We start from the raw sequence: 16,771 nt of genomic DNA on the forward strand, positions 1-16,771 counted from the left end.
AGGGATGTGCAGGTTAGGGTGGATTGGCCATGCTAAATTGTCCCGTAATGCCCAGGGATGTACAGGTTAGGGTGGCTTGGCCGTGCTAAATTGCCCCGTGGTGCCCAGGAATGTGAGGGTTAGGGTGGATTGGTCATGCTAAATTGCCCTGTACTGCCCAGGAATGTGCAGGTTAGGGTGGATTGGCCGTGCTAAATTGCCCCATAGTGCCCAGGACCGTGCAGGTTAGCGTGGATTGGCCATCCTGAATTGCCCCATAGTGTCCAGGGATGTGCAGGTTAAGGTGGATCAGCCATGTGAAATTGCCCCGTTACAAGGTTACAGGGATAGGATGGTGGGGTGCTGGGTCTTGGCTGGATGCTATTTGGAGGATCAGCGTAGACTCAATTGGTGGAATGGCTTCTTTCCACACTGTGGGGATTTTGAGAGATTGCTCCGGTTGAGGAGAACAAGGGGGTGGGGAATCTCATGGGAAACCTGTAAAATTCTGAGGGGGTTAGGTGCAGGAAGGACATTCCCAATGCTGGGGGGAGTCCAGAACCGTGGGATCATAGCTTACCTCGCAGGACTGAGATGAGGAGAAATGTCTTGACAGGTGAGCTTGTGGAATTCCCTGCCACAGAAGGTGGTTGAGGCCAAAACATTGTGAGGAAGAGTTAGATATAGCTCGGAGGGAACGTATCGAGCTCATTCACTGGGTGCAGCCCCCCAGGTGTGGGTGGGGGACGGTGGATGGTGGACGCTGTTGGCTGGTTCACTGAGCTGACTGTCAGAGTTCATCGGGGGGGAGCATCTTACCACTGGGACTTTCGAAACAGCACAAGACATGGCTTGGCTGGTGGGTGAGAAGGGTCCATCCCAATCCTTCAGCATGGTCAGAGGCTCAATCCCTCCGCGAGCCAGCCTTCAAGGCAGGAAGAGATCACTGTCAAACTCCTTGCGGAAGTTCGTTTGCATCGGTGATCTTTGGAGGGGAGGGTGGACAGAGAGAGAGACCGAGAGAGAGAGAGAGAGACACACCGCGGTTGTTTTGTTTTGTCGAGGCTCATCCCCAGCAATCCTATGCCAGACTCTGATCTCCACAGGCTGTTCCCAAGGCCGTGGGCTGAGACAAATGTCAACTCGGTGAAGGACTGCTCGAATTTCCTGCTGGTCTTCCAGTGCAGGCGGCTATTGAGTTTCAAGGGCATGTCCCAAATTCCGGGACTACACAATGAAGGATGCAGTAAAGCTGGGGGCACCTGTCCTATAGGCACACTGGGGTAAAGGATGCTGTCTGTACTACACTCCTGCCACCATACACAGAGGGTCTTGTAACCTTTCAGGCTGTACATTTGACATAAAAATCTGGAATTAAGAGCCTAATGATGACCGTGAATCCGTTGCTGATTTTTGGAAAAACCCATCTGGTTCACTGATGCTCTTTAGGGAAGGAAACTGCCATCCTTACCTGGTCTGGCCTACATGTGACTCCAGACCCCACAGCAACGTGGTTGACTCTTCGACTGCCCTCTTGGGCAATTATGTCAGTGATGCCCACATCCCATGAATGAATTTTTTTAAAAAAAAGGTTATTAGAAATATAACCCATCATTGTAAGTGTAGTGAGTAATCTCAGAATGCCACAGACTTGTATTGACAGAAACTGATTATTTTGGCACTTTGAGAGTCCCAGAGTCATACAGCATGGAAACAGACCCTTCGGTCCAATTCGCCTGCACCAACCAAACATCTCAATTTGACCTGGTCCCATTTGCCAACATTTAGCCCACATCCTTCTAAACCCTTCCTTTTCATGTCCCTATCCAGATGTCTTTTAAATGCTGTTCTCTGATGCTAAGTTTGACCAGCTGTGATGTACCTTACAGACTTTATTTCCAAAACCATCCTTTAGTCATACAGGTTTACGATTGGTGGGGTGCCAGGAAACAGTCACAGTGCTTTTAATCCCCACGCTGTGACAAGCCCACACCTGCCCTCACCCTCCATTTTGTGTAAGGCAGTCCCTGCCGGGTTGGATGCAGATGAAATGTGTGTCATTTGCAAAGTGTGGGAGGACTGACACATCTTGTTTTCCCTCATTTTAATAATGCACAGTCCATTTTGCAATTGTTATCAGATCTGAACTAAACCATTTGACTAGCTTTTTATCCTTTTTTATGAAAAGGTATGATTTCAAACAGCATAAGTCAAGTCCTCAGATGATTGGAAACAAAAGCAGAAATTGCTGAAAAATCTCAGCAGGTCTGGCAGCATCTGTGGAGCGAAATCGGAGTTAATATTTCAGGCCCAGTAACCCTTCCTCAGAACAGATCTTTCCTTAGATGATTGGCCCGTTCCTGCTGATTGCTAGTCCAGTGACATTACCGCTGCACCTTGCCAGCTCCCCCATGATGGAGGGGTTGCAGATGACATTACTATGAGCTGATCTGAAAATGGCAGTCTGCCCCTGAAATTTGTGCCCCTTTATTCCTTCTCTGGGGTGTTGGCGTCACTGGGAAGGTGATGGCCTGGTGGTGTTATCAGTGGACTCTAAATCCAGATCCCCAGGTTAATGTTCTGGGGTTCACATCCTGCCACAGCAGATGGTGGAATTTGAATTCAAATAAACCTGGAATTAAGAGTCTAATGATGACCATGAATCTATTGTTGGTTGTTGGAAAAACCCACCTGGTTCACTAATGTCCTTTTAGGGAAGGAAACTGCCGTCCTTACCTGGTCTGGCCTCCATGTGGATCCAGGCCCACAGAAATGTGGTTGACTCTTAAACTGCCCTCTAGGTGATTAGGGCTGGGCAATAAATGCTGACCTAGGCAGTGACACCCTCATCCTGTTAATGAATTTAGAAAAATGCATGCATTTATTGCACGCCCCCCAATTACCCCTTGAACTGAGTGTGTTGCTGGGCCCAATTTGGACGGTGGTTAAGAGTTAGCCCCTTTGCTGTGGGGTCTGGAGCCATGTGTAGGCCCAGACTGGGTAAGGATGGCAAATTACCTTCCCCTATTAGTGATCTCTGATGGAGGTTTTTAACCACAATTGATGGTGGTTGTCACAGTCACCATCCCTAAGACTAGCTTCCAATTCCAGATTTTATTCATTGGAATTTAAATTCCATCAGGGTACATGATGATTGCCTGCTCCCAGAGCATTATCCTGGGGGCCTCTGGATTATTTGGTCAGTCACATTCCCATTCCCTGCTGGAAATTTAAGCCTTTCTCTTCATTTACCTGGCTGCGTTTGCTTTTTTTTTATTCATGGGACTTAGGCACTGCTGTCTGGGCCAGCATTTATTGCTCATTTCTCTAACTGTCCAGAGGGCAGTCGAGAGTCAACCCCATTGCTGTGGACCTGGACTCACATGTAGGCCAGACAGGGGTAAGGATGGTCGTCCCCTTCCTGAAAGGACATTTGCGAACTTGATGGAGATAGGTAGTAGGAACGGGAGCAGGCAGTTCAATCCTTCGAGCCAGCTCTGCCATTTAACATGATTATGGCTGATGTTATCCTGATCTCAACCCAATTTTCTTGCCTGCTCCCCATAGCCCTTTATTGAACCTTCCATCAGAAGTGCATCCATTGTTGTTCATGCTCATTGTTAGACTCTTAATTCTTAGACTCCTGATTCCAGATTTTTTTGAGTTCAAATTCCACCATCTGGGTGTCCCAGTAGAAGTAGGAAAATAGGGGAGTTGTCCACTGAATGCCAAGCTGTTTTTTTCCAGCTGTGTTTTTATTTTGCTGTGTTTGATTTGGAGCTGTAGCTGCTGCCGTAGGGAGGGGTAGTATGATACTGTGCATCGAGATGATCTCCTCCATCGTGTGCCCTGTGGCGTCAATGCCACACCTGGGGTGGTGGCCACTGGATTGCGAGTACAAGTCTAGTTCGAGGTTTCCTGTGGTTGGGGAATTTCCTCTAGGGCTTGGTGCTGACTGAGCTAGGGTTGGAGAACAGAAAGCAATGGTAAGGATGGAACAGGCCGAGCTCTCATCTTTTGGGTGTCTTCTTAGGCCAGAGGAAAACCGAGCACAATGTCTTAATCTGCACCAAGGAGGCTTACAGGGACCTGTGCTGCAGCTGAAGACGGAAGCTGGATTATTGCCAGTAATCCTCAGCCAGGATTTAAGAATTGGTCAGTATAGTATTCTTTTCAAAATTAAAATGCGCCCTTTTTTTTTGATGCCTCTGCTTTATATGTGCCAGCTAGGTGCAAACTTGCAGAACAAATTCTGCAATAACAAGGTGTAGAGCTGGATGAACACAGCAGGCCAAGCAGCATCATAGGAGCAGGAATGCTGACGTTTTGGAGGGTCTAGGTCCGAAACGTCAGCATTCCTGCTCCTATGATGCTGCTTGGCCTGCTGTGTTCATCCAGCTCTACACCTTGTTATCTCAGATTCTCCAGCATCTGCAGTTCCTACTATCTCTGAACAAATTCTGCACTTTTGAAGGAAGACTGGCTTCTTCAGCTCCTGCTTTCCCTTCCCTGCATCTATTGAGCAATGGAAGGTAGGAGTGGGGGAAATGCTGGTTAGCACCTCATGGCTGTCCCGCCATGCGGGTGACGTTGATCTGTGGCCCAACTCCAGGCAGCTGCCCATTTCTCCCAACCACCGTACCTTTCAGTGAACAAAGGTTCAGCAATCCCAGGAACTGGTCTGGTAAATCTTTGTTGCACACCCTCCATAGTCTGAAAATGCAGATGATCTGGTTTACGATCGTATTGTGCACGCAAAAACAGAACTTGCTGAGAACCTCAACAGTTCTGGCAATGTCTGTGGAGAGAGAAAACAGTTTCGAGTCCAGTGATGCTCCTTCAAAAAATATCAGACTTGCCCTGAAGAAGTGTCACACTGGAAAGCAGGACTGAAACTTTCTGAAGACACATCATTGGACTCGAAACATTAACCACTGTTTTCTCTCTCCGCAGACACTGCCAGACCTGCTGTGTTTCTCTCACATGTTCTATTTTTGTGTGTTTCAGATCGCCAGCATCAACAGTTATTTGTTTCACTTTCATGATTATATTGCTATTTGTGGGAGCTTGCTGTGTGCAAATTGGCTGCTGCATTTGCTGTGTCTCGACAGGGACTGCCCTGCTTCAGGAATTTTCTCAAAGCACTTTGGAGAGTCCCAAGTTTGTGATGAGTTGTGTTTCCTTTTAATGTCATGTCACATACTGTGCAAAGATTAAGGTCCAGAACGTTTGGAGACAGGGATGGGGAGTGAGAGAATACAGCACTTCCTCTGCAGAAGTGAAGCTTTGTCCTCTCTACTGACGCAGGGCACTGGAAATTTTATTTGTGCGCGTGTGTGTGAGTGAAGGGTTAGTGTCTCTTCTGCTGCACAGCAGCATATTAGAATAGGGCATAAGGTGAGAGGGGAAAGATTTAAAGGGGATCTAAGGGGCAATCTTTTCAATTAGAGGGTGGTGCTTGTGTGGACTGAGCTGCCAGAGGAAGTGGTGGAGACTGATGCAATTACAACATTTAAAAGGCATCTGGATAGGTATATGGATGGGAAGGGTTTGGAGGGATATTGGCCAAATGCTGGCAAATGGGACCAGATTTATTTAGAATGTCTGGCTGGCATGGATGAGTTGGACCAGACGGTCTGTTTCTGTGCTGTATTTCTCTGTGACTTTATCTTGCGCATGTCTGTCAAACCAGGTATGTTAACCACCTGAATTATTTGAGTGGGTTTGCCTCCCCATCCCCTGTTATCAGGTCATTTATCATGTCCACAGTGGCCACTTCCTCTCGCAACCTGACTTTCCAGTCAACTCATTTGTGAAGTCTTACAGGATGTGGATAAATGTAGATTGATCTTCTCCTCACTGGCTGCTGATCAAGATGGTCAGAGGGGAAGAAAGATTTTTTTTATATAAAAAAGCAGACAAGATGAACGAGTCGGTTGCACGATATCAAAATTTTTGGGCTTGACCAGATCAGAAGTGGAGGACTCAAGGGAGCTTGTGATACAAGAGATGAGTTAAATAGATTGAGTGGGCAGAGTGGAGTCCGAGACCCTAACTCTTTATTTCTTTGCCTCCTTTTCGGGGAGGTGGGTGTGGTGGTGGTGACGACGAAACAGAGCAACTCCTTTGTTTCCAAAAAAATGAAACCCGGATTTCTGAAGAAGGGTCTAGACCCGAAACGTCAGCTTTCCTGCTCCTCGGATGTTGCTTGACCTGCTGCGTTCATCCAGCTCTACACCTTGTTGTTTCATTTCTCCTGCCTCTTTCCATTCAGTATGCTGCTTGACACGCGAGAGATCACTTGTCAGGGCACATCTGCAACATCCTGTACCAAAGCCTGCAGATCTCTACATAGCACAGTGCACTCTTGCAAACAGAAAGTCCCAGAAATTCGGAAATTACCCTGCTCGTCCCAGTGGTGTGGGAGTGTGAGCAAACTGAGGTGAAAATTATCCTGAGTTTGATTCTATCTCTCTATCTCTCGAGGCCTGAGCTACATCCATCGCTAACTGCCAAACAAAATATGTGATGCTTCTTCAAGACGTTTCATTTGCGAACGCACCAATTGGGAACGAAAGGATATCTGTCAGCACCTCGAGCCTGTTCCGCTGTTCAATAAGATCGAGAGTTTTTGGAACTATACCTGAAAAGACAGTGGAATTGAAATGAATTTGGTTTATTGTCACATGTACTCGCATGAAAACAGTGAAAAGGTTACAGTCGCCACTTACAGCACCATGTTAGGTTCAAGAGTACCTAGGAACAGAAGCTTAGGTACAAAGCAGAAAAATAAGGAATACAAAGTTAACGGTTAAACATTACGGTCCTTCTTTCTAAAAAGTAGAAAAACAAAGAAGCACAGTTAGTAGTTCAACGCCACAGTCCATACGTGCCTGACCATGCTGGGCTTGACATCTCACGCTTCACACCCCGATCTGCCCGCTCTTGCTGTCACCCCTGCCCCGGGCTGCCTGCTCCCACTCACCCCCTTTTTGGGTTGCTTCCACTTCCACTCCCTCCCTTGACTGCCTGCTCCGGCTGTTGAGCCCTTGCCCTGCTTCAGGCTGCCTGCCTCAGTCCTGGAATGTTTCTGAGGCAGAGATTGATAGGTTCTTGTTAAACAAGGCAGTGAAATGTTATCGAGGTAAACAGGAATGCTAATATAAGTTTGCTGTTAGATCAACCGTAATCTTATTGAGTGGCACAGCAGGCTCAAGGGGCTGAAAGTCTACTCCTGCTCTTATTGCATACAGTTGTATATATGTATGTATATATTGTGGCAGATTTGTGTTCTGAATTCCACAATCCCATGGTTTCTTGCAAACCCTTGATTACCCAGCCCTCCCACCTAACAAGAATCTTTAAGATCTTTAAAAATATTCAATTACCTGCCTATACTGCCTTCTGAGGCAGAGAATTCCAAAGCAACAGAACCTGGCCTCTCCCCCTGAGAGAGAGAAAAAGATTCTCTGTCCTATAAGGGCAACCACACATTTTACAACAGTGCCTCATAATTCTAAACTGACGCCCCCCCAAAAAAAATGAAGAAACATCCTTGCCACGTCCACCTTGTCATGACCATTCAGGATCTTGAAAATCAATCTGTCTCCATCTTTGGCAGTGGATCTGGCATGCTAAGGTGTTTGTGAGGGTGTGCCAAATGGTGAGAGACAGGTGGAGCGCACAGGCCGGGCTGACGGTTTCCTTTCCCCGAAGGACGTCAAAACAGGTTTTTCTTTTTGTTTGTTTACAGGACAGTCTGTCAGCCGTGGTCTTATTGAACGTCAGAGCAGGCTTGAGCTGCTGAACAGTCTGCCTGTGCCTTGTTTCATGTGGTCGTATGTCAGCTTTACCTGTTTTCCTTTTAATTTTCTTTTTATCCTGTGTGTAGCAGTCTGTGATCTTCCTGAATATTATGTCACACTTTGACTGGGGTTGTTCAAGCAGCACCAGAGCTTGCAATACCATCGCAGGGGATTTAACCTGCTGTGTTGCATAATGTCAAGTGGGAATCTCTTGACACTCTGCACCTGTGACATTCCCTGCAGGTCTTGTTTACTGAGTGCTTGTTTCCTGATGCTGAAGCTCTGGAATTCTATCCTTAAAACCCGGCTACCTCTCCACACCTCTGTCCCCCTTGCTCTTGAAGATACTTCTTCAACCCAACCTGACTAGTGCTAAGAAGGTGAGTGAGTTGCCAAAGTTTCTGCTCTTGGAGTGTTCAGGATGAACACAAGAATGCTAAATTTCACACAGTTGCAATAATTGAGTTATAAAGAAAGGCTGCGTAGGGTCGTAGAGTCCCACAACATGGAGACAGGCCCTTCGGCCCAAACTGGTCTATACCGACCAAAATGTCCATCCACACTAACCCCATTTCCCTGCACTTGGCCCATATCCTTCTAAACCTTTCCTATCCATGTATTCATCCAAATGCCTTTTAAATGTGGTTAATGTACCCGCCTTAACCACTTCCTGGCAGCAGGTTCCATATGCGTTCCACCCCCTATGTAAAAAAAAAAGTTGCCCCTCAGGTTCCCATGTATTCTTTCCCCTCTTACCTTAAACTGATGCCCTCTAGTTCTTGATTCACCAACCCTGGGACAAAGACTGAGTGTATTCACCCTTTCCATGCCTCTCATGATTTTATACACTTCTGTAAGATCCCCCCTCAGTCTCCTACATTCTAAAGAAAAAGTCCTACCTTGTCCAGCCTCTCCCTATAACTCAGTCCCTTGAGTCCTGGCAGCATCGAGTTTAATAACATCCTTCCTATAGCAAGGTGACCAAAACTGAACACAATATTCCAAATGTGGCCTCATCAACGTCCTGTACAACTGCAATATAACTTCCCAACTTCTGTACTTTATTGCCCTGACTGATGAAGGCCAGTATGCCAAAAGCCTTCTTCACTGCCCTGTCTACCTGTGACTCTGCTTTCAGAGAACCATGCACCTGAACTCCAAGGTCCTTCTGTTCCACTACACTCTTTAAGGCTCTACCATTCATCATGGAACTCCTACTTTGAATTGACTGTCCAAAATGCAACACTTCACACTTATCTATATATAAACTCCATTTGCCATTCCTTGGCCTACTTCCCGAGCTGATCAAGATTCTGCTGTAATTTCTGATAACCTTCCTCACTGTCCATAAAATCACGTATTTTAGTGTCATTTGCAAACTTGTACATTCTCATCCAAATCATTGATATAGATAACAAACAGCAATGGGCCCAGCATCGACCCTAGAGGCACACCACTAGCCACAGGCCACCAGTCCGACAAGCATCCTTACACTGTTACCCTCTCCTTCCTACCATCAAGCCACCTGTGTATCCAATTTGCCAATTCTTCCTGGATTGCATGCAATCTAACCTTCCAGAGCAGCCTACCTTGTGGAATATTGTCAAAGGCCTTACTGAAATCCATATAGACTACGTCTACCGCCCTGCCCTCATCAACCTTCCTGGTCACTTCATCAAAGAACTCTAACAAATTTGTGACGCATGATCTCCCACGCACGAAACCATGCAGACTACTCCCAGTCAAACCCTGTCTTTCTAAATGCTTGTATATCTTATCCCTCAGAATCTTCTCAAATAACTTACCTATCACAGACATTAAGATTACTGGTCTGTAATTCCCCAGAGTTTTCTTTGCAGCCCTTCTTGAATAAGGGCACAACATTCGCTACCCTCCAGTCTTCCGGGACCTCACCCGTGGCTATATGTCAGCTAGGGCCCCTGCAATTTCTTCTCTAGCCTCTTGCAGGATCCTTGGATGTATTTGATCAGGACCAGGAGATTTATCTACCTTCATACATTCTAATACTTCCACCCCTACTGTGGTATGGACTGTCCCCAAGATATCGCCACTAACTTCTCCAAGTTCTCAAGTCTTTATGTCTCTCTCCATGGTAAACAGAGGAGAAATCCTCATTGAGGATTCGCCCATCTCCTGTGGTTCCACACATACATGTCCACTTTGGTCCTACTCTCTCTCTCGTTATACCTCCAGGGATTCCCTTGATCCTGGCTGCCTGTTCCTGAGCCATGCCTCCTCTTTTCTGGTCAAAGCCTCAATATCTCTTGTCATCCCTACTCCTGCCAACCTTGCCCTTCACCCTCACAGGAACATATAGACCTTGAACTCTAGCTATCACACTTTTAAAGGCCTCCCGCCTTTAAGAGCTCCCTTTGCCTGCAAACAAACTGCTCCAATCAACCCCAGCAAGCTCCTGGCTAATTCCATCAAAATTTGCCCTGCCCCAATTTAGAAGTTGAACTTGTGGACCAGTTTTGTCCTTCTCTATTACTATTTTAAAATTTATAGAACTGTGGTCACAGGTCCCAAAGGGCTCCCCCACTGTCACCTCAGTTACCTGTCCTGCCGTATTTCCCAAGAGTAGGTCGAGTTTTGTCCCTTCCCAGGTAGGACCCTCTATATACTGGAAACTTTCGTGAACACATTTAACAAATTCCACCCATCTAAGCCCTTAACATAGACTGGGACTGCCATAGTGTTATAAAAATTAAAATCCCCCACTATGACAACCCTATTTCTCCTGCAAGTCTTTGCAATCTCCCTGCATATTTGTTCCTTTAATTCCCATTGACAATTTTGGGGCCTATAGTACAACCCCAATAACGTCACCATCCCCTTCTTGTTTCTTAGCTCCACCCACAAAGCCTCACTGGATGATCCATCAGTTATTTCATCTCTGACTGCTACTATGATACTCCCCTTAATCAAAAATGCAAATCCCCCTCCCCTCTTTCCTCCACCTCTGTCCTGCCTAAAGCATCTGTACTCTGGCACATTAAGCTGCCAGTCCTGTCCCCCACTTAGCCATGTTTCTGTAATGGCTATAATATCCCAGTCCCATGTACCTATTCACGCTCTGAGTTCATTGGAATTACTTGTCAGCCCTCTTGCATTGAAATAGATGCAATTTATTCCAAGAGGCATTCCTCGCTCCCTGTCATGTTCCAGCCTGACCTGTCTATTCAACTTGCCATTTCTGATTACCGTATCTCCTTCCAGCCTCGCACTTGCCTCCCTGCTGTTAAGGATCCCACACCATCCTAGATAGGCTGGAACTTTTATTCGCTGGAGCTCAGGAGGTTGAGAGGAAACCTTGTAGAAGTTTATAAGATAATGAGAGGTATAGATAGAGTTAATGGTAGGTGTCTTTTCACAAGGATGGGGAATTTCAAGATGAGGGGACACATTTTTAGGCTGAGAGGAGAGAGATTTAAAAAAGCCGTGAGGGGCAAATTTTTTACACCAAGAGTGGTTCGCGTGTGGAATGAACTTCCTGAGGAAGTGGTGGATGTGGATACAACTACAATGTTTAAAAGACTTTTGGATATTTACATGAATAGGAAAGGCTTGGAGGGACATAGGCCAGGATCAGGCAGATGGGACTGGTTTAGTTTGGGATTATGATCGGCATGGAATGGTTGGACCGAAGGGTCTGTTTCCATGCTGTATGGCTCTATAACAGGAGAATGGCAGGGACCCATTCTCTGCGAACAAAAGGAATCTATTCAAATAGAAACAGAAATCGCTGGAGAAATTCAGCAGGTCTGGCAGCATCTATGGAGAGAAAGCTGAGTTAGCATTTCGAGCCCTGTGACCGTTCTCCCATGCCTGTTCAATCCTTGCGTTACTTGGAAGCTTATAGTTTCCCAACTGGCTTTTCCATTGCAACTCATCAGTGTACCCTCAGTATAAATTGTTGTGGTTGTTTGAAATTTGGCATTCTTGCAAGCCTGCCCTGATGAGTGCAGGATGAGAAACTTTGACAGTGTGCCTATCCCTTCAGTGAGATTAAACCTATTGCCTTTGGGCAGCTGTCCAGTGGTCACCCTATAGGGCTTGGTTGTCTTTTTTTTAATCTATCTTCCTGTGAGGCTTCACTCTTTTAAAACAGCTGTAAGAGTTTAATGAGTTAGGGGTGCAAAGGGATTTAGGGGTACCATATACAAATCACATGAAATTTGTAGAAATAATTTAAAAATGGGATCCCTATATGTGGAACAGTAGATCATAGAGTCCCTACAGTCTGGAAGCAGGCCATTTGGCCCATCAACTCCACACTGATCCTCCGAAGAGCATCCCACTCAGACCCATCCCTTCGCCTTATCCCTGCAACCCTGCATTTTCTATGGCTAATCCACCCTTGCCTGCACTTCTTTTGACTATGGGAGGAAACCCATGTAGACACGGAAAGAATGTGCAAGCTCTATACAGACCATCACCCAAGACATCAGGTCAAGGGTTAACCCTTGGCTCATTGAATATTTCTGGATGGAACGCACCAACAGTCAGGACATTACAGGCTCAGTGCTCTCACCCGGGGTGGAATCTGATTAAAGCTGGGAAATTTTATTAAACTTTATTGAGCCTTGACTAGGCCCCACTTAATACTCTGAAGAATACTAGTACTCATGGTATAAACCAAGGTGCAAAAAAGGTTACCAAGGTGATATGAGATCCAGAAGATCATAACCATCAGGAAAGATTGAACATGCCAGGATGCTTTTGTCTCAAAAAGAAGGATGAGAGGGTGAACTGATTGAGGCCATTAAAATTCAGAAAGGGGTTCAATATAGAAGATGTGACGAAGATGTTTTCACTTGTTGGGGTGGGGGGAGATCGAGCTAGGAATGCCAATATAAACAGGCTACTGATGAATCCAATCAGGAATTCAGGGTAAATGCCTTCAGCCAGAGTGTGGGGGAGAACAGGGACTGACTCCCACTGGGAGCGATTGAGGTGAATAGCAGATTTGTTGAAGGGAGTATCTGGATAAACTCTTGAGAGAAAGGAATGGAAGCATGTGATGCCTTGGTTGGCAGGGAGATATGAAGAAGGCAGTGGGAGCAATCTCGCGTGAAGCGGAAACACTGAGCAGAGGGACTGAATGGCCTGGTGCTGTGCCATGCTGTCTACATGGCCTGGTGCAGAGAGGCCAGCTGTTGAGGGATCCTGTGGGCTTATGCAGGAGCACTGAGCCTGTAATGTCCTGACTGTTGGTGCGTTCCATCCAGAAATATTCAATGAGCCAAGGATTAACCCTTGACCTGATGTCTTGGGTGGGGCAAGAACAATGGATGATCTGGGTCATGACCATATTGCTCCCTCTGGGATCTTGCTGTCTGAACACTGGCTGCTGCATCTCCAGTATTGTGTCAAAAATCACACACTAAGTTATAGTCCAGCAGGTTTTTTTGAAGACACAAGCTCACTCCACCTCCAGTATTGTGACAACCCACAAAGATGTAATTGTTGCTGAAATGGCTAAGGTTGTGAAAGGCTCCACATAAATGCAAGAGTTTTCTTTCTGACAGATACATCTAATAGAGGGGTGGCTGGGGAGGCTGAGGGAAGGGAGTGCTTGTTGACGAAGCGGGGAGAGATGGGTGTCTCGGCCCAGGAACATTTTCCAGGCACCAGCTTCTTCCCGTCGTCCACTGACAGCTGATGGAATGCATGCTGTTGGCCTCTTTTCCACTAGGGTTTTGAATTTAGTGACAGATAAAGGGTAGACGGCTCAATTAGAATCGAATAAAGGCAATGTTGTATTAGTAACTCTTTAGTTAGGAGTAAGCACACAGTCAACACGTTATCTAAGTGTTTGACTGGAATGTAGACACTACCTGTACGTGACGAACTGGTCAGATTACTTCCAGCTGAATTCCGGGTTTGCCCCTTGCGATAGTTGATCTCGAGTTAGTGCTATCAACGTCTCCAAATTTGCCTTCTTTTAAATGTTCGCTTCCTGAGTTCCAGACTGTTTGATGCAATGGCCAGCTTGTACAAGACCCTCATAATTCTGAGCTGATTTGTCCAAGGGTCGTGTAAACAGGAGACATCTGTTTCCATTGTTAGCACCACCAGACATTTGGTCTGGTCAGCAGTCAAGCTTCACTTCCCCCTTTTACAGCTGTCTCCCTGCCTTTAGCACAAGTTCCCGTCATGCTTGTTGAGATTCAAGTGTTAGCCATGGGGTTACAGTTACCCATTAGATCAGAGTGCTGAACTAAGGTTGTGGTTCTTCTGTAGCTGCACTGCAAGCGCAAGGGGCTCTTGTTGACGTTTCTGTGGATTGTGGGGAGCCCTGCATGTCGCAGGATGAACCAAAACGTCCTGGAGCCAAGGTGGGGGGAGACGGGGCTGTGGTCTTGTACATCAGTTGCTGGTAAAGTCAGTGTTGTACGTTGAGCGCTGACTGTGGGTTGAAAGCTGCTGTTGACCTAGATAAGGAGAGCCAGCTCATAGCCATCACCTCTGCTCAGGTCAAATAATCTGCCAGTACAGTCGGATCTTGTGCTGTCACCGACAATTTCTGAGGTTAATTGGAGGGCCGGTACCAAGGTAGCACTGCACTGTCTGGGGGCCCGGCGCCATGGGTACGCTACACTGTCGGGGGTGCCAGTGCTCAGGGTGCGCTGCACTGTGGGGGGTCTGGTGCTGAGGGAACAATGCACTACTGGAGGGGGAGTGCCGCACTGTCAGAGTTGCCATTGTTCTGATAAGACATTAGACGTTGACAGTCAACTTCCTTGGGTGGGCGAGAAATCCCATAGCCACCACTGGAAGAAGAACCTTGGAGATGTTCACCTGATTTCCTTGACTTGATATTTATCCTTCAACTTGTGTGAGTAATATCACATTGCAGTTTGTGGTATCCTGCTGTGCATAATCTGGCTGTCATATTTCCTGCATCACAACAGTGACTGCGCCTCGAATTTATTTTGATGGCCGTGAAACACTTGATGAGACCATAAAAGAGTTACAGAAATGCACGTCCTTGCTGTGCCTGATACCACTAGGCCCTTCCCTGCTAACTGAATTTACACTGACAATGTAGTCCCCTCCGGCCCCCCTCCGCCGCCCTTTGACTCAGTGCTGGAAACTTTGTCAAACTTCCATTTTCAGTGAAGATAGTGCTTTTGACTGAAAATATTCATTCCAACCTGTCCCCTTTCCTCATCATCCTCTCATTTCCCCTTTTGGTCCATCTCCAGCTGTGAAGAATAAATTAGGCTGAAGTGCGTCAGACATTTGCTGGGTTAGATGTGGGGGGAGTCCAAAATTAGAGGGCATAGCTTTAAGGTGAGAGGGGAAAGATTTAAAAGGGATCCAAGGGGCAACTTTTCCATCCAGAGGGTGATGCGTGTATGAAATGAGCTGCCAGAGAAAGTGGTTGAGACTGGTACAATTACAACATCTAAAAGGCATCTGGGTAGGTACATGAATAGGAAGGGTTTAGAGGGATATGGGCCAAATGCTGGCAAATGGGACTAAATTTATTTAGGATATCTGGTCTGCATGGATGTGTTGGACTGAAGGGTCTGTTTCCATGCTGTACAGCTCTATGACCCGAAATGGGAACTGAACTGAAGAAACGGTACAGACTTGATAGGTTGAAGGGCCTCCTCTACAATATGACTCTAAGTTTGAAAACTCTTGTAGTTATTTACTTGCCATTGAGTGTCCAGAACGATCTCATTTCTCTCTTGTCTCTGTTTCTCTCTGGCTCTGTCGACTCAATTCCTTGTCTTGGTCGATCTGTGCATGTCTCCCTTTTCTATGTCTGCCTCTCTCTATGCCTGTCTCTCTCGCTCTCGCTCTCGCTCTCTCGTTCAGTCCTTAAGAAATGTGTCACAAGCAACCTGACTAACCTTTCCTGGTAACTAACTAACTTCATGCTCTAAATTACAAAGGTCTGATAAAACCTGTGGAGCTTGGGTCGTATCGGAAGCTACAGGGTGAGAGTTGAGAGAAGATTATCCTCTTAATCTGAGTCCAGATATACCCTTTGATTTACTGAAAGAAACTCCAGTGCATAAATTCCCCCTGGAACTGATGGTAGAACTGTGAACTTTGCAGTAATACTTGATCAGTGTGTGGCGTCATGTTTGTAGAGATAACATCAGTGGCAGGAGTGGTTCTGTCCCTGGAACGTCCTTGTTAGGTGTGGAGGATGTTGAAAAGAACTCTGATTTGCATAGCCCTGACATCTCATCTGCCGAACTTCCTGAGCACTGTGGAAACTAAATTGCTTAGGACTTCAAATGCAGCAGCATCATTTGGGTAAATGTGTTTCAGAGAGGGAGAAGCTGACCGGAAGCCTGGGAAAAGGCTCTGATGGACCCTAATGTGCCCTGGGGAATGGGGTGGCCTCAGTGAACGTGCAGCACAGTGCTCTTGTAAGAGCAACCGGCTTGTCTTGCACTGACATCTCATGCCTGAAGTATGGGTCACATCCTGAAACCAACTGACTCACAGGAGGCAGTGGAGCTGACGTTGCTAGTTCATATGTGGGGAGATTGCCAGTAGAAATAAAGATTTCGTTTTGTAACTCAAAGTACTGTCATCTGAGTTTAGAGTCATCATATCCAAATGCCACTTTTTCGTGCACTGTTTTGTCCAGCAGCAGGCTCTATACAGGTAGTAGAGGGAGCACGTGGCCAGCTGATGAAAACTCTTTCCACCAGAACACTGCAGCTGTGTCTCAGTGGGGTGGCACTGTGTTGGAATTTTGTGGGTTTGAGCCCCTGCTCCAGAAACCTGAGCCCTATAATCCAGGGCAACACTTAGATTACCAGAGGGTCGGCGCCGCGGGAGCGCTGCACTGTCGGAGGGTCGGCGCCGCGGGAGCGCTGCACTGTCGGAGGGTCGGCGCCGCGGGAGCGCTGCACTGTCGGAGGGTCGGCGCCGAGGGAGCGCTGAACTGTCGGAGGGTCGGCGCCGAGGGAGCGCTGCACTGTCGGAGGGTC

The 16,771-nt window shown here is 46.8% G+C and overlaps 1 protein-coding gene across 3 annotated transcripts in view; it reads left to right on the forward strand.

Moving 5' to 3' along the window:
* The window catches only part of LOC109925098 (zinc finger and BTB domain-containing protein 7B-like), an 84,997-nt gene that overhangs the window by 1,329 nt on the left and 66,897 nt on the right, over positions 1-16,771 (forward strand). For 2 of the 3 annotated variants that reach the window (XM_048620352.1, XM_048620353.1), the window contains exon 2: positions 4,013-4,134. The exons of the other annotated variant lie outside the window; for it this stretch is intronic. The gene's annotated coding sequence lies outside the window, so the exon portion shown is untranslated. The remainder of the gene's footprint in view (positions 1-4,012; positions 4,135-16,771) is intronic. 3 annotated transcript variants of the gene reach the window in all.

The sequence above is a fragment of the Rhincodon typus genome, chromosome 46 (genome assembly GCF_021869965.1).
Source record: "Rhincodon typus isolate 14 chromosome 46, sRhiTyp1.1, whole genome shotgun sequence".
Classification (NCBI taxonomy): Eukaryota; Metazoa; Chordata; class Chondrichthyes; order Orectolobiformes; family Rhincodontidae; genus Rhincodon; species Rhincodon typus.